Raw genomic sequence first — 15,355 nt, 5'->3', positions numbered from 1 at the left:
AGAGGAGAGTACTGCACTACTATAGTGCGAAGTTGGATAACATGGAAACAGGACAAACTGACTGTGCCAGGCATTTGGCTGCCCTGGCTAAAGCAATTGGAAAAACTGCACACATCGTGATGCGACATCCACTGGAAATCAACACTGACCATGGGGTAACAGCGTTCATTGGATCAAAACTATTTACTCTTTCCAGCAAAAGAAAATCTAATATCACCAAAGCCATAACAGCAAAACACATCACCTATGTCACTACGAACACCAACATGACTGACGGAATGGGTGAAGGTGAACCGCATGTTTGCGAAGTCAGAGCGGCAAAACAAATAAAAATTCGAATGGATCTGGAAAACACCCCGTTAGAAGGGGCAAAAGAGAGTTTATTCACGGATGGATGCTGCTACAGCAGCCTATGCTGTGGTAAGACAGGACAAGAACGGTGACTATACAGTGCTGGAAGCAGAGAAACTGGGAGCAGCGGAAGCCTCGGCACAGCTGGCTGAGTTAAGAGCACTAAGGAGAGCGCTGGAACTCTGCCAGGGAAAAGAAGTGAATATTTACACAGACTCTGCATATGCCCATGGCATAGCCCACATTGATGGTCCACAGTGGATGAGAAGAGGGTTTTTGACCAGCTCAAATGAACCGGTTAAGCACAAACAGGAGGTCCAGAAGTTAATAGAGGCTATTAAGTTGCCCGGACGGGTAGCAATTATGAAGTGTAGAGGACACAGCAAGGAGAGCACAAGGGTGAGAGAAGGAAATGACCAAGCAGACCTGGCAGCTAAGGTAGCGGGAGGCTACACTGCTCAGCAGATGGTGCAACAGGCAACCCAGAGCCAGGAGGACCTAACGGAAGATACAGTAAGACAGTTGCAGGAGGCGGCGGATGTATATGAACAGAATGTGTGGAGCAGACATGGAGCAAGAAGGGATCATAAAGGAATATGGAGGGCTAACACAGGAAAAACAGTGGCGCCTGCCAAACTCCTTAGGTCAATTATTAGAGAGGAACATGGGAAGGCGCATGGAGGTTGGAAGAGTGTAGGAAAAGCAATCGAGAAGGCATGGTACCACCCAAACATGATGGACATGGCTAGGGAAATATCAGAAAGCTGTGAAGTTTGCAGAAGTTACAACAACAAAATATCACTGGGAGCAGTGATAGGCAGTTTTCCCATACCTGATGCGCCATTTCAGGACATTTGTATCGATTTCACAGACATGAGGCAAGATAATCGAGTGGAAGGAAAAAGATACTTGTTAGTAATGGTTGACAGATTCACCAGATGGGTGGAAGCCATCCCTACGGCAAGGGAAGACGCTAAAGCAGTCATCAAATGGTTAAGAAGAGACCTCATACCAAGATTCGGAGTCCCGCGAATGATCCGTTCTGACAACGGTACCCACTTCAAGAATGAGCACCTGAGGGAAGTAGAACAGGCGTTAGGGATCACCCACAAGTTTGGGTCAGTGTATCACCCACAATCGCAAGGTTTGGTAGAGAGGGCTAATCAATCTCTGAAACAAAAAATGGCTAAGATTATAGCAGGGACAAAGTTGAAATGGATAGATGCGCTACCTCTGGCCCTCATGTCAATGAGAAACTCACCTGGTTCAGACACACATCTCACACCCCACGAACTGTTGACAGGACGTAGGATGCCAGGACCGCCGGCAGACAATTTGAGTTTGCCTAGATTAGACATTGCTAAAGTCAAGTACACAGACTACATGCAGGCGCTAACTTCTCTTGTCGAAAGACTGTCCAAACAGGTGGTGGAGATCCGCACTCTTGCCGTTGGAACCACAGATGAGAACAGAGACATCCTGGTGGGAGATTGGGTGAGAGTAAAGGTGCACTCCAGGAAGTGGACGGAACCAAGGTGGGAAGGACCGTTCCAGGTGAAGGAGGTATCAAGCCACTCACTAAGGGTGAACACACGTAAGAAGGACGTGTGGTATCATAGAACACACTGTGCAAAAGATACTGTCCCAGAGAGAACTCTAGACCAAGTACAGCAGGATTTAGCGACAGGCTAGAATAATGAGGGGGTTATGGGTGTTCTGGGTAATATGGATAATGAAGGGGGTTATAGTTAGGGCTAGAGGGGGTATAGTTATCACTCTGGAGGAAGGGGAGTCTCAAGTTGTGACCCTAGAACCATGTCAAATATGGACCTGGAGAAATGGGGCCAGAAGAATTGGTGATATTTGTCCTAGACTACAATCAGGGGAATGTAATGTACTGGTGCCTTATGCAAAACAACGAGAGACGTACCTATGCGAAGGGAAATGGTGTCCATATTGGGATTACATGATCACCAATATAGGAACCTTTTGGGAGTGGCGAAGAGGCTACCCATATACGTTGAATGATGTGTCCAAAGTAAACAGGTTTTCAATGAGATGGGGTGTACAAGGAACGAAAAGTAACTAATGTAAAGGTGATGAAATCTTACTAACCATACAGAATGTGAAATCCTCAGATGCTGGGACCTATACACTGGGAGGTGTACGTGCCGGGGATGATGTTATGGGGCTATTCGAGTTAAGGGTTACCCCTTTGGCACCGTATGGGTATGCCGGGAGGGGGAGGAGCAGCACTGACTCTCCCATTACGTTAACTGTTGCCACTCCCCAGACAATTGAGGGACCTAATCCGGTAAGAGTTGTAAATGTGAAGGATATTACAGATAGTGACCAGTTGGGTATCGAGACAGGGTATGAAGGGAGGGGGAATATGTGGCTGGCCTATATGAGGTACACTGCCAGGACATTAAAGAAAAGGGACTGTGTAATCTGTGGGAGAGCTAGACCACAGTTAGCAACCCACCCTTTTGCCATTGGAGAAGGGGAAGGGTGGTTGTGTATTTTAGAGGGATTTTATGACATAATGCCTAATAGCACGTTGTGTAACTCATTGAATCTAGTTTTCCCCGAGGTCCCACCACTGAGAGCTCCAGGGGGAGTCAAGACGTATGGAGGTAACTATAGCTGCATCACTGGTACAGGTCAGGGACGTATTTATGGGGATCTGCCTTTGGGATATTGTAAAACCAATGTAACTATGAACTCAACATGGCCAGTGGAGGGCAAGTACCAAACGAAAGGCAGGGCAGATATATGGTGGATGTGTGGGCCTAATAGGCAACTGTGGCCCATATTAAAGGGAAGTTGGCAGGGTACTTGTGCCCTTACTAGTCTGATCATACCATTAACAATTGTGGATGTTACAGCTGATCAGTTACTAGGACATAGCAATTCCCCTAGAAGTGGGGGAAGAAGTGCCCCTTGGACAGAAGTTGAGGACATTCATTTCAATTTATTGGGAGTGCCTGTAGGGGTCCCAGAGTTCCAAGCCCTTAACAGAAATGATGGTTTTTGGCATCCCCTCCCAATCATTGGTCCAGCAATTGATGCGGCAAAACAGCGTAACTGGATCAATTATATTTTCTATAACCAGCAAAGGTTTGTGAATTACACTCGCATAGCACTGTCAGGTATGGCAGAGCAGTTAGAAGCCACCACTAGGGTGGCTAGGCAGAACCGTTTGGCACTTGATATGATGTTAGCTAATCAAGGGGGAGTGTGTAAGATGTTTGGGGAGCAGTGCTGTACTTTTATCCCCAATAACACCAGCCCTGATGGAAGCATTACCAAAGCCCTATTGGGACTGGACAAGCTATCGGCTGAAATGAATGGTATAGCGGGGGTATATGAGGGGAATTGGCTGAATACATTTTTTGGTAAGTACACATCAATGGTGGTTACTGGATTTCTGACCCTAGTACTAGTGTTCCTAGTATTGATGTGTTGTGTGCCATGTATAATCTCTTGCTTAAGAAAGTCTCTTACAGATGTTGTTAGAACAACCGGAATGTTGCCCTTGATGGAAGTGAACCCAGAATCAACCTCTGGCCAAAAGAAGGGTCTGTCTGAGGACGATCCTTGGTTTGCTGTTGAGGAAGTGGTTGAATAAAATTTGTTCAAAATTCATATGTATTGAATGTAGTGGCAGGTGGATGTGAAGGTTTTAAGTACTGGGACAAAGAGTCTGTCCCACACATGTTAGGTGTAGCCACTGTCGCAAAAAGGCTTTTTATACGTGTTGAGTAATATGTTATGAATTTATCCTGTATACTATTTGTCTTTCCTGATGTGAAGGTTTATAAGGAAATATATAATCATTGAAATGGAGATATACAAATTGTGTTGAGTGACACCCTAGGGGGTGTCAAAAGGGGGACTCTTAAATTTCCCTGAAATTTCTTATTAGAGTATGTTCACACCCCAAGGGGTGTGAAAAGGGGGATTGTTAGGGTTGAACTGGCTATTTGTATGCATAACTTATATAATATACTGGGGACGCTATGCTACAATATTAAGTATATGAACTACGGATAAATCAACTGTTGAAGACAAGAAGAACTACAACCGGCGACAGGAAGTGCGTCACTAGGCTGAGACCAGCCTGCACGCCAACGATAGGAGGAGCAAGTTTAAACCACGCTCCTCCTCCCTCTGACAGGCCAGCATTGAGCAGGAACTATCTCTGTCAGAGTATAAAAGCGAGAACAATAGGATGTGTCGTTCTCTTCTCTGTTTTACCCTGCGAGGCAAAACAGCGAGACCGTATATATACGAACCACACATATACCACGCACGTGTTTGCATTGATTAAAGTACAGCTAAATCAGAAGTTACTATGTGCTGACTATTTTGTTCTGTTACCAGAAAAGAACTGTCGCAACATTAACAATCTCCTCTTTCTACATTTCTAACTGATATTTTAATCTGTCACTTGAAACCGCTTGCTTTTGCAGTGCCCTTTTGACAAAGGTGTTTTCCCGCTAATTGCATTATGGAATGAACATTCATGCATAGCCTACTGCTTTGTGCACATTGCTACTGTACGCTTATAATGTGACAAAATAATAGTTTATTAACGTTTTAAGCTAAATGTTCTGATCTGTTGCATCAGACTAATTGCTTTTTAATGTTTTTTTTTTAATGTAGCCTAGGCCAACTGGTTGTATGAATTTGGGCTCTAACTTGACACAACTGTCCCAGAGTCTGTTTGGAATAGGCTATTTCTTGACAAGTTGACCAATAGAATAGGTTAGCTTTTCTACTGTGGGGGATAGTAGATTGACATAAGGCTAGTGATTTTGCTGTTCATTACTTGTATTGTTTGCTGTTTGTTACTTGTCTTGTTGGCTGAGGAAAAGTAAACGTGAACAGTTCTTCAAAGTGCATATCAGAATAAGTAAGAAGGACCGCACATCATTGCATCCTCGACTTGCATGTCCTGTTAAAGGGGAAGTTCATTATAAAACTTGACTGGTTGCTTGTCAGTACCCCAGACAGTTTTCAGGTCCATTGTTTGAGCATTTAGATTTCTGTATTTTTATATCAAAATGCTACACATTGCCCCTCTTTTTCTGACTGCGATGGAGCTTTGTGTCAGGCATGGCTGCAGGCCATCCAACATTCTGCTTACGGTGACACCTGAAGTCATTCATCAGCTGGAGTTGACCGTGCCCATTGATCACTTTATGGCCACTGACTACAATGAGGAGCAGTTGAAACCGGGTTCTTTTCCCACCGTTTTTCCACCATGGACGGGAAAGCTCCAACCATTCAAGGTATGTTGCTAGCTAGCTAGCTAAGTTGCTAACACCTGTAACTAGTCATCACAAAGTAATTTATAACGTTATTTGTTTGCCATTCCCTGAACTCATTTGTGGTGTTTTTAGCTTAGCAACTACTGTAACGGTAATGTTGTCCTGTCCTACTGACTGTTTTGTTTATTTTGCTTTGTGATATAATTCCCTTTTTCATGATAACGTTACTAATAAGAAATAGTATGGCATCACAGTTTTTTGTAGTGCTATTGATTGCATAAAATTGCTCGTCCTAGTTAAGGTCCATGAGTAGGACACAGCCCTAGCCAGAGCTACAGTACTGGGCATTCGGAAATAATTCAGACCCCTTGAATTTTTCCATATTTTGTTACATTATAGCCTTATTCTAAAATGGATGAAATAGTTTTCCTCCTCATCAATCTACCAGAATACCCCATACTGACAAAGGTAAAAAATGTTTTAATAGTGTGTGTGTGTGTGTGTGTTTGTTTGTTTGTTTGTTTGTTTGTTTGTTTAGAATTGAAGGCACACTTAACCAGCATGGCTAACACAGCATTATGCAGCGATACACCATCCCATCTGGTTTGCGCATAGTGGGACTATCATTTGTTTTTCAACAGGACAATGACCCAAAACACACCTCCAAAGGCTATTTGACCAAGAAGGAGAGTGATGGAGTGCTGCATCAGATGACCTGGCCTCCACAATCACCCGACCTCAACCCAATTGAGATGGTTTGGAATGAGTTGGATCGCAGAGTGAAGGAAAAGCAGCACTCAGCATATGTGGGAACTCCTTCAAGACTGTTGGAAAAGCATTCCTCATGAAGTTGGTTGAGAGAATGCCAAGAGTGCAAAGCTGTCATCAAGGCAAAGAGTGGCTACTTTGAAGAATCTAAAATCTAAAATATATTTTGATTTGTTTAACACTATTTTGGTTACTGCATGATTCCATATGTGTTATTTCATAGTATTGATGTCTTCACTATTATTCTACAATGTAAAAATTGTAAAAATAAAGAAAAACCCTTGAATGAGTAGGTGTCCAAACTTTTGACTGGTACTGTAACTATTCATACCCTTTACTCAGTACTTTGTTGACGCACCTTTGACAGCGATTACAACCTCGAGTCTTCTTGGGTATGACGCTACAAGTTTGGCACAACTGTATTTGGGGAGTTTCTCCCATTCTTCTCTACAGATCCTCTCAAGCTCTGTCAGGTTGGACGATGAGTGTCGCTAAACATCTATTTTCTGGTCTCTCCATAGATGTTCGATCGCGTTCTGTCTGAGCCACTCAAGGACATTCAGAGACTGGTCCTGAAGCCACTCCTGCATTTTCTTGGATGTGTTCTTTCGGTCGTTGTCCTGTTTGGAAGGTGAACCTTCACCCCAGTCTGAGGTCCTGAGCACTCTGGAGCTGGTTTTCATCAAGTATCTCTCTGTACTTTGCTCAGTTCATCTTTCCCTCGATCCTGACTAGTCTCCCAGTCCCTGCCGCTGAAAAACATCCCCACAGCATGATGCTGCCACCTCCATGCTTCACCATAGGGATGGTGCCTGGTTTCCTCCAGATGTGACGCTTGGCATTCGGGCCAAAGAGTTCAATCTTGGTTTCATCAGACCAGAGAATCTTGTTTTTCATGGTCTGAGAGTCCTTTAGGTGCCTTTGGCAAACTCCAAGTGGGCTGTCATGTGCTTTTTACTGAGGATTGGCTTCCGTCTGGCCACTCTACCATAAAGGCGTGATTGGTGTAGGGCTGCAGAGATGGTTGTCCTTCTGGAAGGTTCTCCCTCAGAGGATCTCTGGAGCTGTGTCAGAGTGACCATCGAGTTCTTGGTTACCTCCCTGACCAAGGCACTTCTCCCCCGATTGCTCAGTCTGTCGGGCGGCCAGCTCTAGGAAGTCTTGGTGGTTTCAAACTTCTTCCATTTAAGAATGATGGAGGCCACTGTGTTTTTGGGGACCTTCAATGCTGCAGAAAATGTTTCATACCCTTACCCAGATCTGTGCCTCGATACAATCCTGTCTCGGAGCTCGACAGACAATTCCTTCGACCTCATGGCTTGGTTTTTGCTCTGACATGCACTGTCAACTGTGGGACCTTTATATAGACAGGTGTGTGCCTTTCCAAATCATGTCCAATCAATTGAATTTACCACAGGTGGACTCCAGTCAATTTGTACAAACATCTCAAGGATGATCAATGGAAACAGGATGCACCAGAGCTCAATTTCGAGTCTCATAGCAAAGTGTCTGAATAATTATGGAAATATGTTTTTTTTTGTTGGTTTTATGTATGTGCAAAAATGTCTAAAACCTGTTTTCACTCTGACATTATTGTCAGTAGTTGCTAGGAGTGGTGGTAGGAGTCAGGCGCAGAGAGCAGAGGTAAGGAACTGTGTGTTTATTCAATAAAACACAACACGATCGACGCCAACACAACCGGCGTGAAAAATGCAAAATGCAAAGTGCCCAGAACAACAGGTGCACAGCATGCATAAAAATATAACAATAGTAGATCGCCAGCACATCCAAATACAAAACACAACCTGACGCTAAATAGTCCCGCACAAACCTGGGCGGGCTAACCAGGCTTAAATAACCAAAAATCAAGAGAACCAAATGAGGAACAGGTGCAAACAATAAGACATACCAAACGAAAAGGAAAAAGGGATCAGCGGCGGCTAGTCGGCCGGTGACGACGACCGCCGAGCGCCGCCCGAGCAGGCAGGGGAGCCACCTTCGGTGGGATTCGTGACAATTATGGGGTATTGTGTGTTTATTTAATCAATTTTAAAATAAGGCTGTAACGTAACATAATGTGAAAAAGTCAAGGGCTCTGAATACTTTCTGAATGCACTGTATATAGATAAATATATGGCTCTGGCCCTAGCTTGTGCATGAGTTGTAATGACAACAAACTAGCTCAACCTTTACATTATTTAAATTAAAACATTTGGAATATCAGCTCAGCTCATTGACATGACTGACTGTTTTATACCAGTTAACATCACCAATCACTTTTCCTGCCTGGGAGGGAATGGAAGAAGGAGAGGGGTGGTGGAAAATACATGAGGATAGGACAATGAACCATACTGTCTTGGATTTTATCTTTGTTCAATTTCTCACATCTTCTAGCTTTGTATCCTTTTCAAAGAGGGGAACCAATTTTCCTCCACTCATACCTCCTACAGAACATTTTCAGGAGGATGCAAGGAAAGACTAATTAGGACATATTTTTGTTTTGTTATTCTGTTACATATCTTTCAGGAGATCCGAGAAGCCGTGTGGAGTATTCCAAACAGGCCAAGGACTGGGTACAGAAGAGTATCTGAAGAGGAGACATTCAACTTTAGAACCCAATTGATCCAGCAGGCTGTCAAGCGGCGGGAAGATAAACAAAGACCCAGACTTCAAAGTTGACACACCAGACCTACCTTCCCAACACTGCCCCAGTTGAAAAACCAACCAAGGAGGAGCTAGTGGCAAAACTTTTCAGCCTAACTTTGCAACTAACTTTAGTTAGCCTATTGATGGCAGTGTGATGTTGTGGAATGCCATCAATAACATGCTATGCAATCATTGGTAGCTTTGTGCAGTGTGACTCCTATGTAGACCACCTGGAACAGCACTATTCTCCACCTTGGGCGTATTCATTCAGGTAAACTCATGGGCATAGAAATCAGAATGAGTAGAACAGGCTTAGAACCTCTAACCCTGGCAAAGGAAGCCAGGGTTAGAGATATTAAACCTCTAACCCTGGCAATTATATGTACAGGTAACCCTGTACATATAACTAGGAATAAAGGGACAGATAAATTTTACTTTAAATTTAAGTCATTTAGCAGACGCTCTTATCCAGAGCGACTTACAAAATGGTGCATTCACCTTATGATATCCAGTGGAACAACCACTTTACAATAGTGCATCTAAATCTTTTAAGGGGGGGGGTTAGAAGGATTACTTTATCCTATCCTAGGTATTCCTTAAAGAGGTGGGGTTTCAGGTGTCTCCGGAAGGTGGTGATTGACTCCGCTGTCCTGGCGTCGTGAGGGAGCTTGTTCCACCATTGGGGTGCCAGAGCAGCGAACAGTTTTGACTGGGCTGAGCGGGAACTGTGCTTCCTCAGAGGTAGGGGGGCCAGCAGGCCAGTGGTGGATGAACGCAGTGCCCTTGTTTGGGTGTAGGGCCTGATCAGAGCCTGAAGGTATGGAGGTGCCGTTCCCTTCACAGCTCCGTAGGCAATCACCATGGTCTTGTAGCGGATGCGAGCTTCAACTGGAAGCCAGTGGATAGAGCGGAGGTGCGTGATGACGTGAGAGAACTTGGGAAGGTTGAACACCAGACGGGCTGCGGCGTTCTGGATGAGTTGTAGGGGTTTAATGGCACAGGCAGGGAGCCCAGCCAACAGCGAGTTGCAGTAATCCAGACGGGAGATGACAAGTGCCTGGATTAGGACCTGCGCCGCTTCCTGTGTGAGGCAGGGTCGTACTCTGCGAATGTTGTAGAGCATGAACCTACAGGATCGGGTCACCGCCTTGATGTTAGTGGAGAACGACAGGGTGTTGTCCAGGATCACGCCAAGGTTCTTAGCACTCTGGGAGGAGGACACAAGGGAGTTGTCAACCGTGATGGCGAGATCATGGAACGGGCAGTCCTTCCCCGGGAGGAAGAGCAGCTCCGTCTTGCCGAGGTTCAGCTTGAGCTGGTGATCCGTCATCCACACTGATATGTCTGACAGACATGCAGAGATGCGATTCGCCGCCTGGTTATCAGAAGGGGGAAAGGAGAAGATTAATTGTGTGTCGTCTGCATAGCAATGATAGGAGAGACCATGTGAGGATATGACAGAGCCAAGTGACTTGGTGTATAGCGAGAATAGGAGAGGGCCTAGAACAGAGCCCTGGGGGACACCAGTGGTGAGAGCGCATGGTGCGGAGACAGATTCTCGCCACGCCACCTGGTAGGAGCGACCTGTCAGGTAGGACGCAATCCAAGCGTGGGCCGCGCCGGAGATGCCCAACTCGGAGAGGGTGGAGAGGAGGATCTGATGGTTCACAGTATCAAAGGCAGCAGATAGGTCTAGAAGGATGAGAGCAGAGGAGAGAGAGTTAGCTTTAGCAGTGCGGAGAGCCTCCGTGACACAGAGAAGAGCAGTCTCAGTTGAATGCCCAGTCTTGAAACCTGACTGATTAGGATCAAGAAGGTCATTCTGAGAGAGATAGCAGGAGAGCTGGCCAAGGACGGCACGTTCAAGAGTTTTGGAGAGAAAAGAAAGAAGGGATACTGGTCTGTAGTTGTTGACATCGGAGGGATCGAGTGTAGGTTTTTTCAGAAGGGGTGCAACTCTCGCTCTCTTGAAGACGGAAGGGACGTAGCCAGCGGTCAAGGATGAGTTGATGAGCGAGGTGAGGAAGGGGAGAAGGTCTCCGGAAATGGTCTGGAGAAGAGAGGAGGGGATAGGGTCAAGTGGGCAGGTTGTTGGGCGGCCGGCCGTCACAAGACGCGAGATTTCATCTGGAGAGAGAGGGGAGAAAGAGGTCAAAGCACAGGGTAGGGCAGTGTGAGCAGGACCAGCGGTGTCGTTTGACTTAGCAAACGAGGATCGGATATCGTCAACCTTCTTTTCAAAATGGTTGACGAAGTCATCCGCAGAGAGGGAGGAGGGGGGGAGGGGGAGGAGGATTCAGGAGGGAGGAGAAGGTAGCAAAGAGCTTCCTAGGGTTAGAGGCAGATGCTTGGAATTTAGAGTGGTAGAAAGTGGCTTTAGCAACAGAGACAGAAGAGGAGAATGTAGAGAGGAGTGAGTGAAAGGATGCCAGGTCCGCAGGGGAGGCGAGTTTTCCTCCATTTCCGCTCGGCTGCCCGGAGCCTTGTTCTGTGAGCTCGTAGTGAGTCGTCGAGCCACGGAGCAGGAGGGGAGGACCGAGCCGGCCTGGAGGATAGGGGACAGAGAAAATCAAAGGATGCAGAAAGGGAGGAGAGGAGGGTTGAGGAGGCAGAATCAGGAGATAGGTTGGAGAAGGTTTGAGCAGAGGGAAGAGATGATAGGATGGAAGAGGAGAGAGTAGCGGGAGAGAGAGAGCGAAGGTTGGGACGGCGCAATACCATCCGAGTAGGGGCAGAGTGAGAAGTGTTGGATGAGAGCAAGAGGGAAAAGGATACAAGGTAGTGGTCGGAGATTTGGAGGGGAGTTGCAATGAGATTAGTGGAAGAACAGCATCTAGTAAAGATGAGGTCAAGCGTATTGCCTGCCTTGTGAGTAGGGGGGGGGTGAGAGGGTGAGGTCAAAAGAGGAGAGGAGTGGAAAGAAGGAGGCAGAGAGGAATGAGTCAAAGGTAGACGTGGGGAGGTTAAAGTCACCCAGAACTGTGAGAGGTGAGCCATCCTCAGGAAAGGAACTTATCAAGGCGTCAAGCTCATTGATGAACTCTCCAAGGGAACCTGGAGGGCGATAAATGATAAGGATGTTAAGCTTGAAAGGGCTGGTAACTGTGACAGCATGGAATTCAAATGAGGAGATAGACAGATGGGTCAGGGGAGAAAGAGAGAATGTCCACTTGGGAGAGATGAGGATTCCAGTGCCACCACCCCGCTGGCTCGATGCTCTAGGGGTATGCGAGAACACGTGGGCAGACGAAGAGAGAGCAGTAGGAGTAGCAGTGTTATCTGTGGTAATCCATGTTTCCGTCAGCGCCAGGAAGTCTAGGGACTGGAGGGTAGCATAGGCTGAGATGAACTCAGCCTTGTTGGCTGCAGACCGGCAGTTCCAGAGGCTGCCGGAGACCTGGAACTCCACGTGGGTCGTGCGCGCTGGGACCACCAGGTTAGAGTGGCAGCGGCCATAATAAACAGTAATAGCAGTGTATGTGATGGGTCAAAAAAGTTGGTGCAAAAAGAGCAATACAGATAGTCTGGGTAGCTATTTTGTTAACTATTTAGCAGTCTTCTGGCTTGGGGGTTGAAGCTGTTCAGGGTCCTGTTCGTTCCAGACTTGGCGCATCGGTACTGCTTGCTGTGCGTGATGCAATAATTTCCATGGTTATGTGGAATGTTCATTCAAATGATGCTAACTAATGTGACTCATGCAATGGAATGTATTTTTTGTAATGTCAGTTGGGTTGATTCAACAAATCACAGCACAGATTGATGGGTACACGTCCTGATTTTACTTTACGTTTTTACTTCCGGCTTTGCTCCTATGGGTACTCTCGCAATGGCCGGCAGTCCACCAATTATACCATCATTGTCTTGAATGGGAACACCCGTTCTATTCAATGAGGGGATTCAATTTATCAAAACATACCCGGGAAGGTATGTTTTGCCCCGGGTGACGTTTTGGAACCCAGGCGTGAGCCAGCACATGGAGTAATGAGTCAGCTTCTCATCCAATGTGTTTTGAGAAAGAGAGAGGACACGAAGAGTATGCAATTGGGATCTTCCCTGTGTTTTACATAACCCCACGGTCCTAAAGGTTTTTAATCCGACCATAATCAAGCTCACCTGTTGGAGTGAAAACCTACAAGACGGTTGGTTGCTCTCCAGGAACATGTTTGTAAATACCTGGTCTAACTAATGCTGAGTGACACTGTGAATGGCATAGTAACTGTGTAATTGTTGTTTTATAAAAACATACAATTATTTAGAGTTAGTTTTTTAACTACAAAATATATTTCTTTAAAATGTTATTCGTATAAGACGCTATGAGCCTCCTCAACTTCCTGGAATCCAATGTAGCTGCTGTTGGGGTCAGGGTAGTTGGATGTAATTGCTGCCACCACAGAAGCTGGGAGTACCTGTCGTTGGCCTCGACCTAGATTTTCTCCCCTTAGCATCCACGCCAGGGTGAGCCGATAAGAAACCAGTCTGTATTTGGTCCCATGTTTTATGAGTTGAAATAAAAGATTCCAGAAATGTACCATACGCACAAAAAGCTTATTTCTCTCAAATTGTGTGCACATATTTGTTTACATCACTGTTGGTGAGCATTTCTCGGCAAGATAATCCATCCACCTGACAGGTGTGGCATATCAAGAAGCTGATTAAACAGCATGGTCATTACACAGGTGCTCCTTGTGCTGGGGACAATAAAATGTGCAGTTTTGTCACACAACACAATGCCACAGATGTCTCAAGTTTTGAGGGAGCGTGCAATTGCCATGCTGACTGCAGGAATGCCCACCAGAGCTGTTGCCAGATAATTGAATGTTAATTTCTCTACCATAAGCCACCTCCAACATCATTTTTGAGAATTTAGCAGTACGTCCAACCGCAGACCACGTGTATGGCGTCATGTGGACGAGCGGTTTGCTGATGTCAACGTTGTGAACAGAGTGCCCCATGGTGGCTGTGGGGTTATGGTATGGGCATAGACAGATTCTTTCACCTTTATTGGCTCGGGGATTTGACCAGCAACCTTTCTGTAACTGGCCCAAAACATTACCCGAAAGGCTACCTGCTACAGGACTATTGACAGCTCTCTTGGTATTGTATACGTCAAGACTGTATAGTGTTAGTGGTCAAGTGTGAGGCTGTTTCTCATCCTCTTGTGTGTGTGGGTTTACAGGCTAATTAGGATATTATTGGTATAAAAGCTAAACTGGCAATTGCAAGTAACATGTTCTTCTCTACTACCACTTGACTTTATACTTCTTACATGGTTTGGTAATAAAAATGATTCTTGATGTAGACCCAGACTGTGAAGTGTGCTTCCCACACATTCTATTTCTATTGCGCGCATCCATTCGTTCTAGCCTCTGTTTACCTAGCCAGTGTAATGGGATTTTTAATGATTGTCGCCTTTCTTATAACTAATTTATGTGTTCTATTCAGGTGATTTCAGACACCTGGGAGCCAGAAATCTTTCTGATTGAGAGGGGGTCAAATACTTATTTCCCTCCATTAAAATGCAAATAATTTTATAACATTTTTGACATGTGTTTTTCTGGATTTTTTTGTTGTTATTCTGTCTCTCACTGTTCAAATAAACCTACCAATAAAATGATAGACTGATCATTTCTTTGTCAGTGGGCAAACGTACAAAATCAGCAGGGAATCAAATACTTTTTTCCCTCACTGTATGGCTGGTGGCATTGTCATGCTGGAGGGTCATGTCAGGATGAGCCTGCAGGAAGGGTACCACATGAGGGAGGAGGATGTTTTCCCTGTAACGCACAGCGTTGAGATTGCCTGCAATGACAACAAGCTTAGTCCGATGATGCTGTGACACACCGCCCCAGACCATGACGGACCCTCCACCTCCAAATCGATCCCACTCCAGAGTACAGGCCTCGGTGTAATGCTCATTCCTTCAACGATAAACGCGAATTCGACCATCACCCCTGGTGAGACAAAACTGCGACTCGTCAGTGAAGAGCACTTTTTGCCAGTCTTGTCTGGTCCTGCGAGGGTGGATTTGTGCTCATAGGCGATGTTGTTTGCTGGTGATGTCTGGTGAGGACCTGCCTTACAACAGGCCTACAAGCCCTCAGTGCAGCCTCTCTCAGCCTATTGCGGACAGTCTGAGCACTGATGGAGGGATTGTGCGTTTCTGATGTAACTCTGTCAGTTGTTGTTGCCATCCTGTACCTGTCCCGCATTTGGGATGTTCAGATGTACCGATCCTTTGCAGGTGATGTTACACATGGTCTGCCACTGCGAGGACGATCAGTCCGTCTCCCTGTAGCTCTGTCTTATGCGTCTCA

Source organism: Salmo salar, chromosome ssa28, assembly GCF_905237065.1.
Source record: "Salmo salar chromosome ssa28, Ssal_v3.1, whole genome shotgun sequence".
NCBI lineage: Eukaryota > Metazoa > Chordata > Actinopteri > Salmoniformes > Salmonidae > Salmo > Salmo salar.
This window is presented reverse-complemented; position numbering follows the sequence as displayed.